The sequence below is a fragment of the Callorhinus ursinus genome, unplaced genomic scaffold (assembly GCF_003265705.2).
Source record: "Callorhinus ursinus isolate GAN/ISIS: 27379988/994484 unplaced genomic scaffold, GSC_fseal_2.0 scaffold3, whole genome shotgun sequence".
NCBI lineage: Eukaryota > Metazoa > Chordata > Mammalia > Carnivora > Otariidae > Callorhinus > Callorhinus ursinus.
Window position 1 is genome coordinate 14,327,588 of NW_027397065.1, and position 21,152 is coordinate 14,348,739.

The window sequence follows — 21,152 nt, forward strand, 5'->3', positions numbered from 1 at the left end:
CCCCTTTTTCCACAGCCTCTCCAACATTTGTGGTTTATTGCCCTGTCCATTTTTGCCATTCTAACTGGTGTAAGGTGGTATCTCAATGTGGTTTTGATTTGAATTTCCCTGATGGCTAATGATGATGAACATTTTTTCATGTGTCTGTTAGCCATTTGTATGTCTTCTTTGGAGAAGTGTCTGTTCATGTCTTCTGCCCATTTTTTGATTTATTTGTTTTTTGGGTGTTGAGTTTGAGAAGTTCTTTATAGATCTTGGATACCAGCCCTTTATCTGTAGTGTCATTTGCAAATATCTTCTCCCTTTCTGTGGGTTGCCTCTTTGTTTCATTGACTGTTTCCTTTGCTGTGCATAAGCTTTTTATCTTGATGAAGTCCCAAAAGTTTATTTTTGGTTTTGTTTCACTAGCTTTTGGAGATGTATCTTGAAAGAAGTTGCTGTGGCTGATGTCAAAGAGGTTATTGCCTACGTTCTCCTTTAGGATTTTGATGGATTCCTGTCTCACATTGAGGTCTTTCATCCATTTTGACTTTATCTTTGTGTATGGTGTTAGAGAATGGTCAAGTTTCATTCTTCTGCACGTGGCTGTCCAATTTTATCAGCACCATTTATTGAAGAGACTCTTATTTCCATTGCATATTTATTCCTGCTTTGTTGAAGATTAGTTGATCATAGAGTTGAGGGTCCCTATCTGGGCTCTCTATTCTGTTCCATTGGTCTATATGTCTGTTTTTGTGCCAGTACCATGCTGTCTTGGTGATCAGTTCTTTGTAATATAGCTTGAAATCAGGCAACATGATGCCCCCAGCTTTGTTTTTCTTTTTCAACATTTCCTTGGTGATTCGGGGTCTTTTCTGATTCCATACAAATTTTAGGATTGTTTGTTCCAGCACTTTGAAAAATGTCATTGAAATTTTGACTGGGATGGGCGTTGAAGGTATAGATTGCTCTGGGTAGCATAGACATTTTAACAATGTTTATTCTTCTGATCCATGAGCATGGGATATTTTTCCATCTTTTTGTGTCTTCTTCAGTTTCTTTCATGAGTGTTCTGTAGTTCCTAGAGTATAGATCCTTTACCTCTTTGGTTAGGTTTATTCCGAGGTATCTTATGGTTTTGTAAATGGAATCTATTGTAAATGGAATTGATTCTCTAATTTCTCTTTGTACAGTTGCATTGTTAGTGTATAAGAAAGCAGCTGATTTCTGTGCATTGATTTTATATCCTGCCGTATTACTGAATTGCTGTATGAGTTCTAGTAGTTTGGGGGTGGAGTCTTTTGGGTTTTCCACATAAAGTACCCTGTCATCTGCGAAGAGAAAGAGTTTGACTTCTTCTTTGCCAATTTGAATACCTTTTATTTCTTTTTGTTGTCTGATTGCTTTTGCCAGGACTTCTAGTATTATGTTGAACAATAGTGGCAAGAATGGGCTTCCTTGATGTGTTCCTGATCTTAAGGGAAAGACTCTCATCTTTTCCCCATTGAGGATGATATTCATTATGGGCTTTTCATACATGGATATTATGAACTTGAGGAATGTTCCCTCTATCCCTATACTCTGAAGAGTTTTAATCAAGAAAGGATGCTGTATTCTGTCAAATGCTTTTTCTGCGTCAATTGAGAGGACCATATGGTTCTTCTCCTCTTATTAATGTGTTCTATCACATTGATTGATTTGCAAATGTTGAACCACCCTTACATCCCTGGGATAAATCCCACTTGGTCATGGTGGATGGTCCTTTTAATGTATTGTTCGATCCTATTAGCTAGGATTTTGTTGAGGATTTTGGAATCCATATTCTTCAGGGATATTGGTCTGAAATTCTCCTTTTTGATGGGGTCTTTGCCTGGTTTGGGCATTAAGGTAATGCTGGCCTCATAGAATGAGTCTGGGAGCTTTCCTTCTGTTTCTATTTTCTGAAACAGCTTCAGGAGAATAGGTATTATTTCTTCTTTGAATGTTTGGTAGAATTGCCCAGGAAATCCATCAGGCCCTGAACTCTTGGTTTTTGGGAGGTTTTTGATCACTGCTTCAATCTTGTTACTGGTTATTGGCCTATTCAAATTGTCAATTTCGTCCTGTTTCAGTCTTGGCAATTTATAAGTTTCCAGGAAGGCCTCCATTTCTTCCAGGGTGCTTAATTTATTGGCGTATACTTGTTGATAATAATTTCTAATAATTGTTTCTATTTTCTTGGTGTTAGTCGTGATCTCTCCCCTTTCATTCATAATTTTATTTTTTTATTTTTACTTTTTTTAAAGACTGGAGCTCTTTTTTAAATATTTATTTATTTGTCAGAGAGAGAGAGCATGCACAAGTGGGTTTAGTGGCAGACAGAGAGAAGCAGACTCCCCGCCAAGCAAGGAGCCTGATGCAGGACTCGATCCCAGGAACCTGGGATCGTGACCTGACCCGAAGGAAGACACTTGATGCACTGAGCCACCCAGGTGTCCCTCATTTATAATTTTATTAATGTGGGTCCTTTCTCTTTTCTTTTGGATAAGTCTGGCCAGTGGTTTATTGATCTTATTAATTCTTTCAAAGAACCAGCTTCTAGTTTTGTTGATCTGATCTACTGTGTTTCTGGTTTCTAATTCCTTGATCTCTGCTCTAATCTTAATTATTTCTCTTCTAATATGTGGCTTAGGCGTCGTTTGTTGCTTTCTCTCTAGTTCTTTAAGGTGTAAAGTTAGTTGGTGAATTCAGGATTTTTCTATTTTTTTGAGTGAGGCTTGGATGGCTATGTATTTCCCCCTTAGAACCGCCTTTGCGGTATCCCATAGGTTTTGGACCGATGTGTTTTCATTCTCATTGGTTTCCATGAATTGTTTAAGTTCTTCTTTGATTTCTTGGTTGACCCAAACATTCTTGAGCAGAGTGGTCTTTAACTTCCAAGTGTTTGAATTTCCTCCAAATTTTTTCTTGTGATTGAGTTCCAGTTTTAAAGCATTATGGTCTGAGAATATGCAGGGAATAATCTCAGTCTTTTGGTATTGGTTGAGACCTAATTTGTGACCCAGTATGTGGTCTATTCTGGAAAAAGTTCCACGTGCACTCGAGAAGAATGAGTATCCTGTTATTTTAGGGTGGAATGTTCTGTATATATGAGGTCCACCTGGTTCAGTGTGTCATTCAAAGCTCTTGTTTCTTTGTTGATTTTCCGCTTAGATGATCTGTCTATTGCTGAGAGTGGAGTATTGAGGTCTCCTACAATTAACGTATTGTTATCAATATGACTCTTTATTTTGGTTAACAGTTGGCTTATGTAGATCGCTCCTCCCATGTTAGGGGTGTAGATATTTACAATTGTTAGATCTTCTTGTTGGACAGACCCTTTAAGAATGATATAGTGTCCTCTGTGTCTCTAACTACAGTCTTTAGCTGAAAATCTATTTTGTCTGATATAAGAATTCTACCCCAGCTTTCTTTTGAGGTCTGTTGGCATGGAAGATGGATCTCCATCCCTTCACTTTCAGTCTGGATGTATCTTTAGGTTCAAAATAAGTCTCTTGTAGACAGCATATGGATGGGTCCTGTCTTTTTATCCAATCTGCAACTCTGTGCCATTTTATGGGAGCATTTAGGCCATTTACATTGAGAGTGATTATTGAAAGATATAAATTTATGTCATCTTGTTGCCTGTGAAGACCTTGTTTCTATAGATTGTAAATTTCTGTTGTATATCACTCTTGGGGTCTTTCTCCTTTTATAGAACCCCCCTAATATTTCTTGCAGGGCCAGTTTAGTGGTCACACATTCTTTCAGCTTCCATCAATCTTGGAAGCTCTGCATCTCTCCATCCATTCTAAATGACAGTCTTGCTGGATAAAGTATTCTTGATTGCATGTTCTTCTCATTTAGTACCTGAATATGTCTTGCCAGGCCTTTCTGGCTTGCCAGGTCTCTGGGGATAGGTCTGATATTATTCTGATATTCCTCCCTCTGTACGTAAGGAATCTCTTCCCCCTAACTGCCCTAAAGATGGTTTCCTTGGTTCTAAGATTTGTGAGTTTTACTATTATATGCCAGAACATTGGCCTGTTTTCCTTGATCTTGGGAGGGATCCTCTCTGCCTCTAGGACACGAATGTTTGTTTCATTCCCAGATTCGGGAAGTTCTTAGCATGATTTGCTCAAATATATCTTCTAGTCCTCTCTCTCTCTCCACCCCCTCAGGGATCCCAATAATTCTGATATTGGGACGTTTCATGGTGTCACTTATTTCTCTGATTCTGTTTTCATGGATTCTGAGTTGTTTTTCCCCAGCCTCCTCTTTTCCCTTATTTTCTATCAATTGGTCTTCTAGATCACTAATTCATTCTTCTGCCTCGCTTACCCTAGTTGTTAGATCATCTAGATTAGATTTGATCTCTTTGATAGTATTTTTAAGTTCTGCCAGTTCAGCTTTCATTTCTGCCCTTACAGACTATGTTGCCATTAATCAGTTTCCCCATTCTAGCTATTGTCTTCAGAACTGCTACCCTGAATTCCATTTCTGACATCTTGGTTCTATCTGTATCCATTTGTAAATCTGTGGCAGAAGTCACAGTCTCTGAGTCTTCCCTATTTTGGGAGTTCCTCCTCCTAGTCATTCTGTTGAGGGGTGGTTGAGGGAATGTACAGAGTCCAAATTATTGACCACAATCCAAGCAAGATGCAACTATTTTATACGGACTTTAGGGTTGTCAGCCTCTTGTTCTCCCAGACTGTCTTCTGGGGGAGGGTTCTGCTGTGCTGTTACTCAGGCAACCCTGTTTGGGCAGAGTTGCCCTGCCCCCTATGGGGGGGATGGGCTCAGTGAGAACCGGTTTTGGGGGGCTTTTGTTCTCTGGCGGCTTTCCCTGGCCGCTTTCCGGGTCTCTTGCAAGAGTCAGAGCCGAAGAGATAGTTTCCAACCCTCTGCCTAAGAACAGAGATTGCAGTCTGTTCTTCAGTGAGTGCTCTGTGCTGCTATAAACTGTAGTGTCCTGGATTGTACGCCCCTCAGCAGGGCTCCCAGTCCTTGCCTCCAGGTTGGGGCATGGAGGTACATCTCTGCCCTTAGTGCTTCTAACACCACCAGTCAGCCCCAGTTTGCACATGGGGCCCCACTGCTCCAGGTTTCAGTTGGGGTGGGGGGCTGCCCTAATGTCCTTTCCCTGCTGCTCCTGGTCTTTGAGTCTGTGTCCTGTCCCCAGCAAGAGAGGCTTTTGCTCACCAGTGGTGTAGGATCCCCATGGCTCCCTCCCCCTTCTGTTTATCTTCAGATATGTGCCTGCAGAATCATGGCTCCCCGCTTCATACCTCCAAACCAACCACCCGCGATATTCTGTTTGTAGAGATCCAGATATATCTTCTTACATCTCAGGCTGATTTCATGGGTGTTCAGAGTGGTCTGGTAGATATCCAGCTCAATTCTGGGTACCGGTTGAAATAGTGTGCCCCTACTCCTCCACCATCTTTTCGTCATTCCTAATTTTTTAAAAAAAATACATTTTTAGAATCTGTGAGTTCATGCTAATTAATAGAATTTATTCTAATCTAAAGTTGTATATGAAAGTAATGTGGAGATTCTTTTGATCATATCCAATTTAATATGTGGACATTGTCTCCTTGCATTCTTTTCATATTAACATGATTTTTTCATGTAGTTATTGCATATTTATATACTGGGTTTTTTTTGTAAATGGTCTATTTTTATTTTTCCTATTTTTACATTAGGGGATAAGTCACTTTTTGAATTTGACTTACTTAAATTAATAAATTAAAAATTTAAATTTTAGTTGTTATTTTATTGTTTATATGATATCATATATATTTAGCATGATCCAGGAGGGGACTTTACTTATTACCTCCAAATTTTGGTTAAAGCTTCAGTGCTGAGAATGTTGTGGAAAAGTGTCACCATGTTTTTAACAAAGGAACTAGATATACACTATACATCTTTAGGATCTGAGTTTTTCACAGGCTTATCACCATCAAGAGCAGCCAGAAATTTATTTTTGATTAATTAGTAGAAAATACTTTGAAGGGGCTTTGCAAGGAGTAGAGAAAAATATGTTTCTTCTCCTTTTCCAACCTTCATGCTGAATGAAGGCAATACCAAGAGGGCTTGATCTCATCCTTGGAGTCTGTGGGGCACAGATAATGGAATGTCTGGAGTGGACCACAAAGGCAAAGCCATTAGGGAGGGCAGCAGGAAAGTGTGGCTAGAATTTGGCAAGATGATTTGGAATGTTTCCCTAGAGCCAAGTGGTAGTGGACCATAACCTATCTTGTAAGGATATCTGCAGATTGGCAATTTTGTTTTCCAGGATTTTAAGTCCCACATCTTGAAGTCACGGTTAACTGCTTAATATCCTTCATAATCCACAACCAAACAGCAAACCCTGTCAGCTTCAGAACACAACCACTTCCTCTAAGATGACACTGTAGTCCAAGTCACCAATACCTCCATTCTAACTGGATTCTTTTATGTTCGCCCCCGCTTCCCATTTAGTTTCACTGTAGCACTCAGAGTGATTCTTTTAATACTTAGCTTGAATCATGTCATGGTTTTGTTCAAAATCTTATTTCTAATGACTTCACCTCTCAGGGTAAAAGCTAAAGTCTTAAAAATGACCTATCATTCCTATGTTGTCTACCTCCCCATTCATTTATTTCTGAGCTCATTTCCTACAGCTTTTCCTGTTCTCTTTGTGATATGTACGTGGGACTTCATACTATTCTTTTAGCTTGTCAAGTGTATACTCATCCTAGGACCTTTGCACTTACTGTTCTACCTGGAACACATGTCCCTAAATATGCATATACTTCTTTTACTTTATTCAGGTAGCATCTTTGAGGTCACATGTTCAGACTTTTCTGGCCACCCTTTTTGTATTAGTGTCCCCTTTAGTCACCCTATGTTCCTGAATTCCATTTCATATTTCTTCTAGCCACTTAGCATTATGTGACATATTTTTATGTGCTTATTTCTTTATTGTTATAGTACACCACTAGAATATAAGCATGCAAGCTCTTAGAGAGCATCTTGTCTTCTGTCACCACAGCCTTCTATAGAGCAGGACACAGGGAAGGCACTCAGTAGTTAAATTTTAGTAAATGACAGATGCACCCTGATTCAGAAGCAAAGTTTCCTTAGTTCAAAGATGTTTTTTTTCTTTTGTGTGTTACTTTTAGTTATTTAAGATGAATAAATTTCCATTCTCAAGATACCTAAGAATAGTAAGTATGTATTTTCAGGACTAGAATAACTGGTAGATGTCTAGCCCTTGGATATATTTTGGGTGTATTTATTAACCGTGATATAATGCTTTAGTTAATACCTTACCATGTCACATGATTTTATACCCTGCTACAATTTTATTATTGCAATTTTGATAAAGCTTACTTGTGAAGAAGTGTCTTATTTCTTATTTCTGTGGTAACAATTTACCATAAATGTACTGGCTTAAAACAATTCAAATTTATTATCTTAATTTTGGAGGTCAAATGTTCAACACAGGCCTCACTTGGCTAAAATCATTGTGTTAACAGGATTGATTCCTTCTGGAGCCCTTAGCGTAGATTCTGTTTCCTTGTCTTTTCAGTCTAGTGATTACCTGCCTTTCTTGGTTCATGGCCCCATTCCTCTATCCTCAAAGCCAGCAAGATAGCATCTCTGAGCCAGTCTGGAAAAGTTCTCCACTTACAAGGATTCATGTGATTAGATGGGGTCTACCCAGGTAATCTTCCCATCTCAAGCTCCTTGACCTTTTTCACACCAGCAGAGTCTCTTTTGCCATATAAGGTAACATATTCACAGGTTCTGTGGCTTAGGTTTCCTACCACAGAGGGAAAGAAAACATAGCTATCTTTCGTGATTGTCCCTGCTGACCTCTAAGACTAATACCTTGTTTCTCTTTTCTTTCAAAACAACTTTCTTAAAAGAATTATCACTAGCTTTTCCCTCTATTTTTCATTTCACTCTGTTTGATCTCTTTAATGAATGTAACTTTGAATCCTGCCAACATACTGAAAATATTCTCTCCAAGTCCAGCATTGGCCATCTAGTCACCAAACTTGATTCACCTCCCTCCCCCCACCCCATGTGTCAGTATGCCTGAGAAACTAGCAGGTAGGTAATTTTCCATAGCAACCAGGAAGAATGGAGCCTGATGGCTCAGGTCAGAATACAGAACCTAGCTGTTATTCCCTCTCAGGTGTATCTTACCTTCTGGCCTCTTGAATGACCTGTAAAAGTGTGGCTTACTTCCCTCATCATTTACTTTAGTTTGAAACTCTCTACCTTCAAACTGTCTCCTGAAGTTTACATTTTCTTGCATCATATTCTTTCCATGACACCTGCCCATCTTTCTAACTACTTTAAAATCCTCAGCTCCCTGTTCTTCCTGTTTTGGACTCCTAAGCCAGGTGTTCATTTTCTCTGGGAAATGATTCTGAGGACAATAGCTTTTCCTAAAGTTCCTAATTGCCTCGCTTGTTACCTGGTCACACTCTTCATAGAGTCTACAAACCATAGCAGCAGGTCACTGCTCTGAAGAGACTGAATGTTGGGCAGTTATGGACACTGGCCCATCTCTGAGTGAGGGTGATGTCTGGAGGACACAACTCATTTTTCTCCCTTGTCATGTGTTATTGCTGTTTTTTTTTAATTGTGGTAAAATGTACATAATATAAAACTGATCGTCTTAACCATTTTTAAATATACAGTTCAGTAGTGTTAAATACATTGACATTGTTGTGCAACCAATCTCCAGAACTCTTTTCATCTTGCTAAACTAAAACTATATATCCATTAAACAACTTGTTCTTCATTTTCCCTCCTTCTAGTCCCTGGAAATCACCATTCTACTTTCTGTCTCTAAGAATTTCACTATGCTACGTAGCTCATTTAAATGGAATTATATACTATGTGTCTTTTTGTGATTGGTTTATTTTACTTAGCATAATGTCATCAAGATGCATCCACCAGGACTTCCTTCCTTTTTAAAGCTAAATAGTATTTTATTGCTTATATATGCCACCTTTTCTTTATCTATTCATCCACTGATATTTCAGTTGCTTCTACCTTTTGGATATTGTAAATAATACTTCTATGAACAGAGGTATTCATGTATCTCTTTGAGACTCTGCTTTCAATTCTTTTGTGTATACACTAAATGTGGAATTGCTGGATCATGTGGCAATTATATTTTTAATTTTCATACCTTCATAATGTTTTCATTAGTGGCTTCAACATTTTACATTCCCACTAGCAATGCATGAGGGTTCCAGTTTCTCCACATCTTTGCCAACACTCATTATTATCAATAGAAGCCATCCTGATAGGTATAAGGTGGTATCTCATTGTTGCTGTGGGTTTTTTTTTTTTTTACATTTATTTATTTACTCATTTATTTTAGAGAACCAGAGAGCATGTGCATGCATGCCTGAGCCGTGGGGGGCTGGGGCGGGCAGAAAGAGAAAGAATCCTAAGCAGGTTTCATGCTCAGCGTGAAGCCCTATGCAGAGCTCTATCTCACAACCATGAGATCATGACCTGAGCCAAAATCAAGAGTTGGACTCTAATGGACTGAACCACCCATGTGCCCCATTTTACCATCATTTATTAATCACCAACCATGTCTTATGCACTGTGCCAAGGGCTTTTCATAAATGGGCTTATGTAATTCTCACCACAATTCTATGAGGTAGGTGTTGTTTTAACCACTTCACTGTTGAAAAATGGAGGCTCAGAGAATTTAAGTGTGTTTCCTGGGATATGAAGTGGTAAAACTGGGATTTGAACCCACATCTGTTGGTCTAAGCTGCATATTTTGAATTTTGATATTCCCTTAGATCCTGTGTACCTTATGTCTTCTAGGCTTCTGTTGCATTCAATTCTAAAATTCTTGAAATCATCTGTATGTATTCATTCCTGTCACCGAGAACTCTGTCCATTACTCCCACAGTTGAGCAGAGAGGAGAAGGAGACCAAATTCTTAGCATACTGTGGATGAGCACCCTTGGATTCTATTTTTCCTCTTTACTTATTGAACACATATGTATTGAGTGCTTATATAATGTGCAAGACCTAGTGCTGAGAATACAACAGAATAGACAGACTAGGTCATTGGTTTCATTGACTTTCTTTCCCCACAACTGTATTGAACTGTAACTGACAAACATATATATTTAAGATCTACAATGTGATATTTTGAAATGTGTATATATTGTGAAATGTTAACCACGATTAAGCAAATTAACATATCTGTCACCTCATATAATATTTTTGTGTGTATTAAGAACACTTGAGATCTACTTTTAGAAAATTTCAAATACACAATACCTTATTATTTACCATAGTCACTATCTGTATATTAGATCTTCAGAACTTATCTTATAACTGAAATGTCGTATCTTGTCACCAAAATCTTTCAATTACCCCACCACTAGCCCTTCGTAACCACCATTCTCACTACTATGAGCTCTATTTTTTTTTTAAGGTTCTACACATAAATGAGATCATGCAGTATTTATCTGTGTCTGGCTTATTTCACTTACCAGAGTATTCTCCAGGTTCATCTGTGTTGTCATAAATGGTAGGAGTTCCTTCCTTTTTAAAGCCAAATAACATAACCTAGATAATGACTTGTTGATCTCCCCATTGATGCTGTGCAAAAATGTGCTGAGTCAGAAACCACTGAGGATGCCTTAATAAGAATCTTTGAAAGTGGTACAGGGCTAGAAAAGGAGGGGGGTATTTTGTCAGGTTAAAGGTGGAGATAAAGCACCTCTTTGTGCAACGGTGCTTTATCTCTACCTCACCTTGATGTCTCCTCCGCTGCTGGTAGCCCATAAAGGTGTTGTCTGCTTAAAATTTTCTGTGGAAGGTGATGCTCTCCCTTCAAGTTTATCAAGTCTAAAATTAACTCATACTTCTGATATCTTTTTCTTTCACAGTATTGTTATATTTACTCAGGCTTCATACATTAAAGTTATTTTTTATCTTCTTCAATTAACCATTTAGTGTTGATTTGTCTTTCTTGATATCCTATGTATTGAAGTCCACTGTGGAATATACCTGTGGTCAAAGTCAGGTTTATTTAGCTTGCTATAGCAAGGGAGACTCTAGAAAAACTTGAGAAACATTTCAGTGAGGGGTGTTGGATTGGCTTTTTATTGGGTTTGGGCTTGTTTTTGATGACTCCCAAGGGGGGATTTAGGGAAGTACAGTCTTGATCTCAATGGAATGCCATCAAGAAGAGTGCATTACATTAAGTAAGATAAGTCAGACATAGAGAGACAAATAATGTAGCATTTCACTTCTTTGTGGAATCTAAAAATAGCTGAACTCATGGAAACAGAGTAGAAGGATGGTTGCCAGGAGCTGGGGGGTGGAAGAGTGTATGGAGGTGTTGTTTAAGAGTATAAAGTTGCAACTAGAAGGTGAATAAGACCTGGAGATCTAATGCATAGCATAGTGAATTACTCAACAATACCATTTTATAAGGCTTCAATTTGCTAAGAGACTAGATCTAATTGTCATCACAAATAAGACATAATTATGAAACATAATAGAGGTGTTATCTATTCCCATAATGGTAATCATACTGTAATACATATATGTATTAAACTAATAAGCTGCGTACCTTAAACTTATATAGTGTTATATGTCAATGTCTCAATTAAAAAAAAACAAGGAAATTTAGTGATTGGGATATTGCGATTCTTAATAATTTTTATCTGAAAGGGGGAATTAATGGTGGTGGAATTCACACTGTTAAAGAAATAGCAACTCTTAAAGAAAGGTAATACTAGTCAAATGAGGGGAAACAGCTACAGCTTAGCCAATGTCTTGCTCTGAACATGGTGATAGAGTGACATGAGGCTTTTCTATTTCATGTTGTGAATATCAGTCTGTTTTTAATTTTCTCAATATCCTCTGTTACCTCACCTTCTGTCCCCATCTGGACATATTCCCTCACATCTGGGCAACTGGAGTAACAATCTCATTTTTCCTCTGCCCACGCCACTCTGTCCTTCACACCACTGCCCAATCAGTGAACACAACTTTGATCTCCTTATTCCTCTGCTCAAAGGATTTGTTTCCCTTTTTTACAAAAGAAGTCCATACTCTTTTTCCAGTCAACCATCTGTAGCTACTTGCTGAGACCTCATCTACTTTTCTCTGTATTAGTCTTTAATTTGAATCTATTATTTGCATTCTATTCTTGATGCTAATGGTTGCTTGACATGTTGTTTTTAGGAGAGGTGAGGGAGGAAATGGGTGAAATAGGTGATGGGGATTAAGGAGGGCACTTGTGATGAGCACTGGGTGATGTGTGGAATTGTTGAATCAATATATCATACACCTGAAAATATAACAATATATAACTGTATGTTAACCATACCAGAATTAAAATAAAATAAATGTATATTCTTGGGCTTTAGAATGGCTTACTCAATCCAAAACATGAAGTAGGGATATGACTAATACTTTCATTTTTTAAAGGAATTGTGATGCATGTTGTTAATGGACCCATTTTGAGGAACACTGTTTTATGAATTTGTTCATATTGTTCCTTCTCTCTGGAAGACACTCCAGTTACCTGAGCTGACCATTCTTTAAGGTCTAGTTGAGAAATCTGTCCCTCGCTGTCTAAGTTTAGAGTCACTCTACATCAGAACTGTTAAAGCATTCATTGCACAAACCACATTATTCCTTTGATATTGACCGAAAGAACTTACAAATACTTTGAAGGTAAGGGCCTTGCTTAGACATCTTTCTATCTCCTATGACATCAAGGACAGGGTGTTATAAATAGTAGATATAGTAGATATTCAGTGAATATAGGTTAATGAAGAGTGATGAGATTCCACTAATATTATTAAATCTGGACATATGTGAGATCGAACCCTACATCAGGCTCAGTGCTCAGTACAGAGTATGCTTGTCCCTGTCCCTCTGCTCTTCCCCCTGCTCTCATCACTGTCTCAAATAAATAAATGAATAAAATCTTTAAAAAATATCTGGACATAAAAAATAATTTTAAATGAATGGAGTAGACTTTCCCCAGTACTGATCTCCATTGTAAATTAATATCTGTATTGATATTTAGTCAACTGCAATTTTAAGTTTATAATTGTAAATTTAAAAACTTACAAAGCAATATTATAGTCTCATATTTGCTTTGGAATATATATAGAGAGAGAAAGAGAGAGAAAGGGAGAAAGAGAATTTTCCTTTATTTAATCTATGTGCACTTTTATTACAAATTTTAAAAATTTAGGAGATAATTTCATTTTATTGGTTGAAAAAGTTAGATTGAAAATTTGGCTAGCAGAAGTTATGCAAAGTTTACATAAATTTTAGGCAATTTCTCTAAGAAATCTTATGTTTTGGAATACTCTTTTTTTAAAAAGATTTTATTTATTTATTTGAGAGAGAGAGAGAGAGTGAGAGAGAGCATGAGAGAGGAGAAGGTCAGAGGGAGAAGCAGACTCCTTGCCGAGCAGGGAGCCCGATGCAAGACTCGATTCTGGGACTGCGGGATCGTGACCTGAGCCAAAGGCAGTCGCTTAACCACTGAGCCACCCAGGTGCCCAGAAATCTTATGTTTTCCGACTTAAACCTTGTGGATTTTAAAAAATGATATTTTTAAAGTATTTTTCACACCCCTTATTGCTTTTAGTTCACCCTTGGCATCTTGAGTATATAAAAGTGATACTCCTTTCCTCTTGAGGTGCTTTGGACTCTAAACAGACTCTAAACACAATTGCCTTCAAGGCAATTCCTTTTTCTTTAAAGTGTAAATGCCACTTCTGCTACCAGAGTAAAGTGTAAAATGTAATCAGCTGCAAGCCTCATTTCATATTTCTATGCCTTTGAATCCACAAGAAAATTACCTTAAATCTGCTATCAGTGTGCCACAGTAGATAGGCTTTTATTAGCATCCTTTCTTCTGAGTAAAATACATAAAACTTTCATTGTGGTCATGAACCTGTTTGCTCAAGTTGTCTCTGGGTTTTTGGATCTCAGGGAGGCTATAGAACTGTGTCCCCTTGAGGGTATGAGAGGCAATTCAGCTGAGTACCCTGCAGTTCTGAGTGCCATCCAGCAAGGGGAGGCTTTGTGTTTATGATCTTATTCATGCAAATCTCTCGGATTGTTTGCTAAGGAGCAAAGCGCTGAAAGGGTCTGATGCCAGCCATGCAACCATTTCCTGACTTGCACATTTAGACTGGGTGCTTAGAGCTGTGGAACATGGAAGCAGCACTATTGGTCTTTGTTGATAAATTCAGCCCTGAGTACTGTTAGGTGTTTTGTTGGTTTTTAGAATAGATTTCTCCAACATGTTCTTTACCAGCAGAGAGCAAGTATACTGCCTTTTATCTGTTGCTATGAGGGCTGAGGAGAAAGGCAATTTCCAGGGTAGCTGGAGGAAACAGGGCATACTCACTCTGCTCTCTTCAGGTTGGTGTGCTTGTGTAAGCCCAGTGCATCTAGTGGTACCAGGTAACTGCATCAAGACCTCCTTCCCTCTCTTCATTGATTATCTATGGAATGTAGAATGAACAAATGAGTGAGTGAATACTTGGCTATGAAGAAATACTTGTTTCTATGATCAAATAGTTTGCACATGACTGAATCACTGACCTTTGGACTTCCAGATTAAAAAACTTGTAGTTCCAGCGTGTAGAGGGAGATTTTTGTGTTGAAGATGAACCTGAGAGAATAGAGGGAAAAGAACAGGTATCAAGGGAGCATGAAGGGCATTACTATTGTTACTTAATCTTAAAAGGTCTGAGAAAAGTATAACAAAAATGTTCAGTGTCATAAGGGACATTGTAGGTGTCTAGTCTTAGGATTCTCAATCTTGGCTGCATGTTAAAATTATGTAGGCATTTTTTAATATTAACTTGTTATTGAAGTATAACATGTACAAACCATGAGTGTTTAGCTCAATTAAGTTTCACAAGGTGAATATACCCATATAACCATTACCAAATTAAGAAACAGAACATTCATAGCTATTAGAAGCCCCTGTGTTCTTCCTAGTCATTACCTCCCTATAGAAGTAACCCCTGTCCTGATGTTGAATACTGTAAAATATTTTCGCTTATTTTTGAAATTGATATCCATGAAATAAATAATAGTGTATTATGTTCTTTTGTGTCTGTTTATCTTTTTCCTGCTCAGTACTAGGTTTATGAGAGTCTGCAAGTTGCAGTAATACAGTCATTCTCATTGTTGCTAAATCCTTCATATTTGGATATGCCACCATTTATTTACCTCTTCTGATATTGATGGACATTAGGATGATTGCAGGTTTTGGCTGTTGCAAATAGTGCTGCCATAGATATTGCTATAAATATTTTGGTGAACCTTTGTAAATGTTTTGTTGGGCATATATCCAAAATGGAATTGCTGGGTCATGGTATATGTGTGTGTTCAGTTTAGTGTATACAACCACTCATTTTCCAAATAGTTATACCAATCTATAGCCAGCTTCTAGCTGTTCCACATTCTTACCCATCTAGGGACTTTAAAAAATGCTAATACCCAAAGTGTACCCACACTCCACCCCAGAACAATTAAATCAGAGTTTTTGAGGGTAAGACACAAGCATTCTTGTACTGTGAAAGTGAACTTTGACTTAGCCGACACATTTTAAAAAACTCTATAGTTGACAAAGCAGTTTTTCAGGGTTTGTGAGGTAGAGCAGATATGTAGAACTGGCTACAGAACTTGTGGGATCCAGTGCAAAATGAAAATGTGAGACTATTTGTTCAAAAAAAGTGATAATGAGGGGCACCTGGGTGGCTCTGTAGGTTAAGAGTCTGCTTTTGACTCAGGTCATGATCCCAGTGTCCTGGGATTGAACCTTGCTCAGCGGGGAGGCTGTTTCTCCCTCTCCCTCTGTCCCTCCCCCTGCTTGTGCTCTCTCCCCCTCTCTTTCTCAAATAAATACATAAATAAATAAAATCTTTTTAAAAATAATGAATTTCAAGACCATGTCAGCAGAGCATTAAACCATTCATGGGGCCCTTTTAAGAGTGGGTCCCTGTGTTATTGCATACCCATGAAGCTGGCCCTGCAGTGCTATTATTTGCAAACTACAGATGAAAAAGCAAGGCTCAGTGACTTGGTTAGAGGTTGGGTCAAGAGTAGAGACTGGCCCAATGATGGCTGCTTTGTCTTTCTGGTCTAGAGGGTGGGCATGTCCCTTTTCTCAAGGATTTTCCAAGATAAAATGAATAAAAATGATAGAGGCTAAATGTAAAATGTTCACAGGAGAACATTTTATTTTTTTTAAAGGAGAAAGGGAGGGGGTCATTTTGCCAAAGGAGTAAAGAATAAATTTTGCGAAAATGTGATCCAACTAAATGCTGTTAAACCTGCCACCTAGGCTCCATACCTTGAACACTCTTTGGATATCTCTGTTGTATTTTCTGAAACATTTGGCAGTAAACTATATCTAGATGTTCAGACCCTCCCAACAGGTACCTTCATAAGCCTTATGTTTGGGGTGGTGGAAGAAACAGATGGAAATATCTACTCTTCTTTCTGGGGTAAAATCTTCTAATAACACATGGGAATATGATAGAACTATCAACTGGCATGGAGTTGGAAAAAAATATTTTAAGAAGTAACTCTCAGTTCTAGGTGTGGTATGATAAATTAAGAATAATGAAAACCTTCCCCTACCATCTCCAAGCAATCTGTTTCCCTCCCTGCCATCCCCACAAAATTATTATTTTTTTCTCCTAAATTGTTTTTATAAGCCTATGACTAATTAGGCCTATTTAGGGATACTTGTGAATGACAAGAACTAATATGTAACTATACCTTTTTCTTTAAAATAGTGGACTTTTTTATGATTGGCTTCAGCTGAGTTATTTTGTCTCCCAAAGACATGCAGAACCGTTTCTGACTTCTGAGTATGGCTCCTCTCCCACACAGACCTTTGTAGCCCTTCCATCCCACAAGAATTAGGACTAAGGAGTCAGAATTGAGGACTCAAGACCAATGCCACCACATAATTGATTTAAAGAGTTTAAAGCCCTTAAAAAAACACTTACTCTCTTTATATTCATTTTCTCCATTGTAAAATGGGATGTTATGTGCTGAACTGTGCTCTCCCCAACCCTAAATTTATATATTGAGGTCTTAACACTAATACCTCAGAGTGTGACTATATTTGAAGATAGGGCCTTTCAAGAGAAAATTCAAGTTAAATGAGGATATCAAGGTAGCCTTAATCCAATATGATTGATGACCTTATAAAAGGAAGAGATTAGAACACAGGGACACACAAAGGAAAGACCATATGAAAACCAAAGTAGAAAATAGCTACCTGCAAACCAAGGAAAAAGGCTTCAGAATACATCAATTTTGTTGACACTTTGATATATGACTACTAGCCTCTAGAATTGTTGAGAAAGTAAGTTTCCATTGTTTAAGCCACCCTGTCTGTGATACTTTGTTATGGTAGCCCTAGCAAAATAATACAGGGGATAATATAATAACAGGGACTTGAAAGATTGTATTATGGAATAAATGGGATTGACACGTTGGCTAACTATGAGGTATAGAGTTGAATGTTAATCCTGTAGCCACCAACTTGTAGTTTGCTATCTATAGCACATGGACTACCTGTCCCCCTTTATCTCCTTATCGCACTCTCCAGATTTTGCTTTCAACATGGAATAAGGCTCCTAAAGAAAATGATTTAATTCAAAAGTGAAAGAGCTCTACCATCAGGTATTTCTCCAACTGTTTGTTTGTTTACCAACTTAGATTTTAAATCTAGGAAGCATCAAGTGTCTCTTTCCTTCTGAAAGGTCAAATCTAAAGTTGGCACCCAGATTTAAATGTATTCCTGGGTCTAGCCAGTCTTACCTGAGTTGCATCTGTTCTTACCTACTCCCCACTCTTGTCATTCATACTAAAACAGAAATTTGAGAAAGAGGATAGATTAATGTTTTTAAGGGTAATACACCCAATAGCTTTTTTTCTCTTTTGCTGAAGAACCATTTTTCTTATTAGGTATTCTTAATAAAAGCCCTCATTTTATTCAATAGACTGTGCTAATGGTACCCTGAGAATAGTTAGTATTTTTATAGCAGAGTTTCCCTAGAAGCTTAGAGCACTATATAAATATTGTCTCCTTAAAAACTCATATACCCCCATGAATTAGGTTGGTGGCTGCTGCAATTTCCCTGATGTGCAGATGGAGAAACAGGGGGAGAGACTTGTGCAAATTCAGCAAAGCTGGGAGGGAAATACAGAAAACCATTGACTTCTCACATTTGGTGAAAAAAACCTCAGGCCAACTCCCCAGATTTTCACAAACTGAGAGGCATTCAGCGCAAAGTGACAAGCCTGTGTTTTGATGAGTAATTAACGCATCATAAAGGGTCATTGCTTTTCTTTGGATACTGGGGCCATGTTTTTGTGGGTGGAGGGAGGCACTGAGAAGTACCTGTAAAGTTTTAAAATTAGGACTTGGCTTTTCTGGCTTTTTCTGGGTTGCTCAGCTTGCCCTGGGGCGCTGCTGGTTTATTCGGGTTACTTTTGATATTCTCATTTCTGAATTAATCTCTTAAGTAATCTTTTCAAAGCAGTACTTCTGACAGGGTCTCATTACAACTTTTCTGTTTACTGGTGGCTCTGTTCTGGTACAGTCACCAATCTCCTAATTCAAGAGTGTAATCCTGCATCTATTTCCCATTCTTTTAGGGCATTGGTCTTCCTTTGTCTCTATTTTTCCCTCCGCAAATCCTGCATGGGTTAGTTATACTAGTAGGCTTATCAAATTAATTGCTAATAAAAGTGGCTTAATAAAATCCACAGATGAACAATCCAGAATGCAGGTTATGACTGTGTGATAGAGCAATTGAAAACAGATTAAGGGTGAAGGAGCTGTAAGTGTTACGGTTTCTTCTGCCCCGGAAACTAACTGGTTAATGGAAATAATAGCAGTGGAGACGGTAATGCAAAAGCAGTCCAAAGCTGAGAAAGAAGCCAGAGGGTAATCAAGACACTGCAGGTGGATTTCCCGCTTAAGGGTCAAGGCTGAATTGAAACTGTGACTGCAGGACTGACGGGTTTTTATTGTAATACTTAGCTCCTAAAATCTGGGGAACAGCTTCTCTACTGACTCAGATAATGCCTTATTGCTCAACATCTGCAGTTAGAGAAGGGACTATTACTTTTGGCTGAAAGCTTTCTGAGGGAAGAGACTTCATTAGAAAAGCAGTAGCAGCCTTTGCCTGCAGTGAAGTGGGGACGTACCACAGATTTTTAATTCAGCATTTTCATAGCACAGCGTATTCAGGGGTACTTCACGTAATTGTTGCATGAAAGATTTTGAGATTTGTGCCCTGGACAGCAGTATTACTGAGGTTTTTGTTCTCTACAACATAAAAATACTTCTCCTTCTGTCTTTTCTTATAAATCAAGAAAGACTAAATTTTTTGTTCTTTCATCAGATTCGAGATTGTAAAAGTATCATTTTCTTTGAAAAAGTTTTTTTTTAAAAAAACAAGGTTATTTACTCCCTATATTGTTGTTTTTAAAAAGAATATAATAAGGGTGTTTTATTTATTTATATAGATATTTTAAAGATTTTATTTATTTATTTGACAGAGAGAGAGAGAGAGAGAGAGCACACAAGTCAGCAGAGCGGCAGGCAGAGGGGGAAGCAGGCTCCCTGCTGAGCAGAGAGCCCAATGAGAGCCCAACGTGGGGCTTGATCCCAGAACCCTGAGATCATGACCCCAGCCAAAGGCAGATGCTTAACCGACTGAGCTACCCAGGCACACTGGGGGTTTTATTTTCTAACACTTAATACTACAATTTCTCAAGAAAGTTATAAAATAATTTTTTAGAGATTGCAAAGAATATATACCATTTAATTGAGCAAGTGCTCACCATTCGCAAAATGAGAGCAAAATCCTGTCTGCGGCTAGCTTTTAAAAGATACAAGTCAGAGACTGTATACTGTTATAATTCTAAGAAAATTTTCACAGGAAAAATACTATGCATAAATCTCAATTGACTGCACAGATTACATGTTAAAAACAAAATTACAGGTAATTCTTGAGGTTAAAGTATATTAAAATACTACAAATCCCTTGTTACTTTATTCTCAGGTTCTTATCTAACTTGCTCAAAGACATTATCTCTTGTCAGGCAATGGCATCTCTCCCTATAGATGATCTTTTTTCCTTTTGCATATAAAAATTAATTTTGCACTGTTGGCAAAAATAGGGCAGTGACAGATTTGAGAAAAATCTAGACAAGGGATCCAGTGTGGCCAGTGTTACTGGCCATTTGAGCGACCACCCAAAATAGCAAAGCAGGTGAGGCACTTTGATTGGCCTAACTGGGTTCCATGTCCACCCTGTGTTCCAGAGAACTAAGCCCATCCACTGAGGTTCTGCTAGGCAGATGTGCCAGGAGGAAGGGGCGGGACAGTCAAGGCTTGGCAGTCTGAAGCAGTTCAGTAATCACCTGTTACCCTCGCCAGCTCATTGACCTTTCTTAGCATTAGATTGTTCCCACAACCTAATAGCTCATCCTTTTACGGTCCTTACTATATGCCAAAAATTATTCTAAGCGCTTCATGTATATTAAGCATTTCAATCTAATGACAAGAATGGATCCTCATTTCACTCTCTCTCACCTTCTATACATATGCCCATAAACACACATATGCATAGTTATTATACATATGTTATGTATTTGTGTATATTACACATATACTATATGTATGTATGTAATAATATATGTATATATTATGGTATTTGTATATATTAGCTTTGATATTTAAAAAGGTCGAGGACATTTACGTCCCATTTCCTTTGGCAGCCCTGTTCTGTGAAGCCGCACAGTGGCTGCTCCTGAAAAGCCACTGATAGAGGCATTTTGAGAGGCATTGAAAGCGTATCAGTGCTTTCCACTGATAGCCATGTCCATTTATAGACCTGCTAGGGTTTTGTGCTGGTCACACTCCTGCAGTTTAAACTACTGGAAGGTGGGGATCATTTTTGACACATTTTGGTATGCCACGGAGCTCACAGAGATCTGGCACAGAGTACATGCTCATCTGCTTGCTGAGGAGTTAGAACCTGACTGGTGCTTTGAAGAAAGAGGGTAATTGTGGTTGGCAATGTTCA

General features: G+C 38.2%; 1 long non-coding RNA gene across 2 annotated transcripts in view; it reads right to left on the minus strand.

Annotated features, from left to right (window-relative positions):
* Nucleotides 1-18,308, minus strand: part of LOC141371361 (uncharacterized) — an 82,016-nt gene extending 63,708 nt beyond the window's left edge. Inside the window, exons 1-4 of one of the 2 annotated variants that reach the window (XR_012376261.1) lie at nucleotides 18,280-18,308; nucleotides 17,872-17,917; nucleotides 14,626-14,695; nucleotides 14,429-14,525 (exon numbers count right to left, since the gene is read on the minus strand). This is a non-coding gene — a long non-coding RNA (uncharacterized lncRNA). Of the gene's footprint in view, nucleotides 1-14,428; nucleotides 14,526-14,625; nucleotides 14,696-17,326; nucleotides 17,444-17,871; nucleotides 17,918-18,279 lie in introns of those variants that run through there. The other variant, XR_012376267.1, reaches the window with a different exon arrangement.
* Between the last annotated feature and the right edge of the window lie 2,844 nt (nucleotides 18,309-21,152).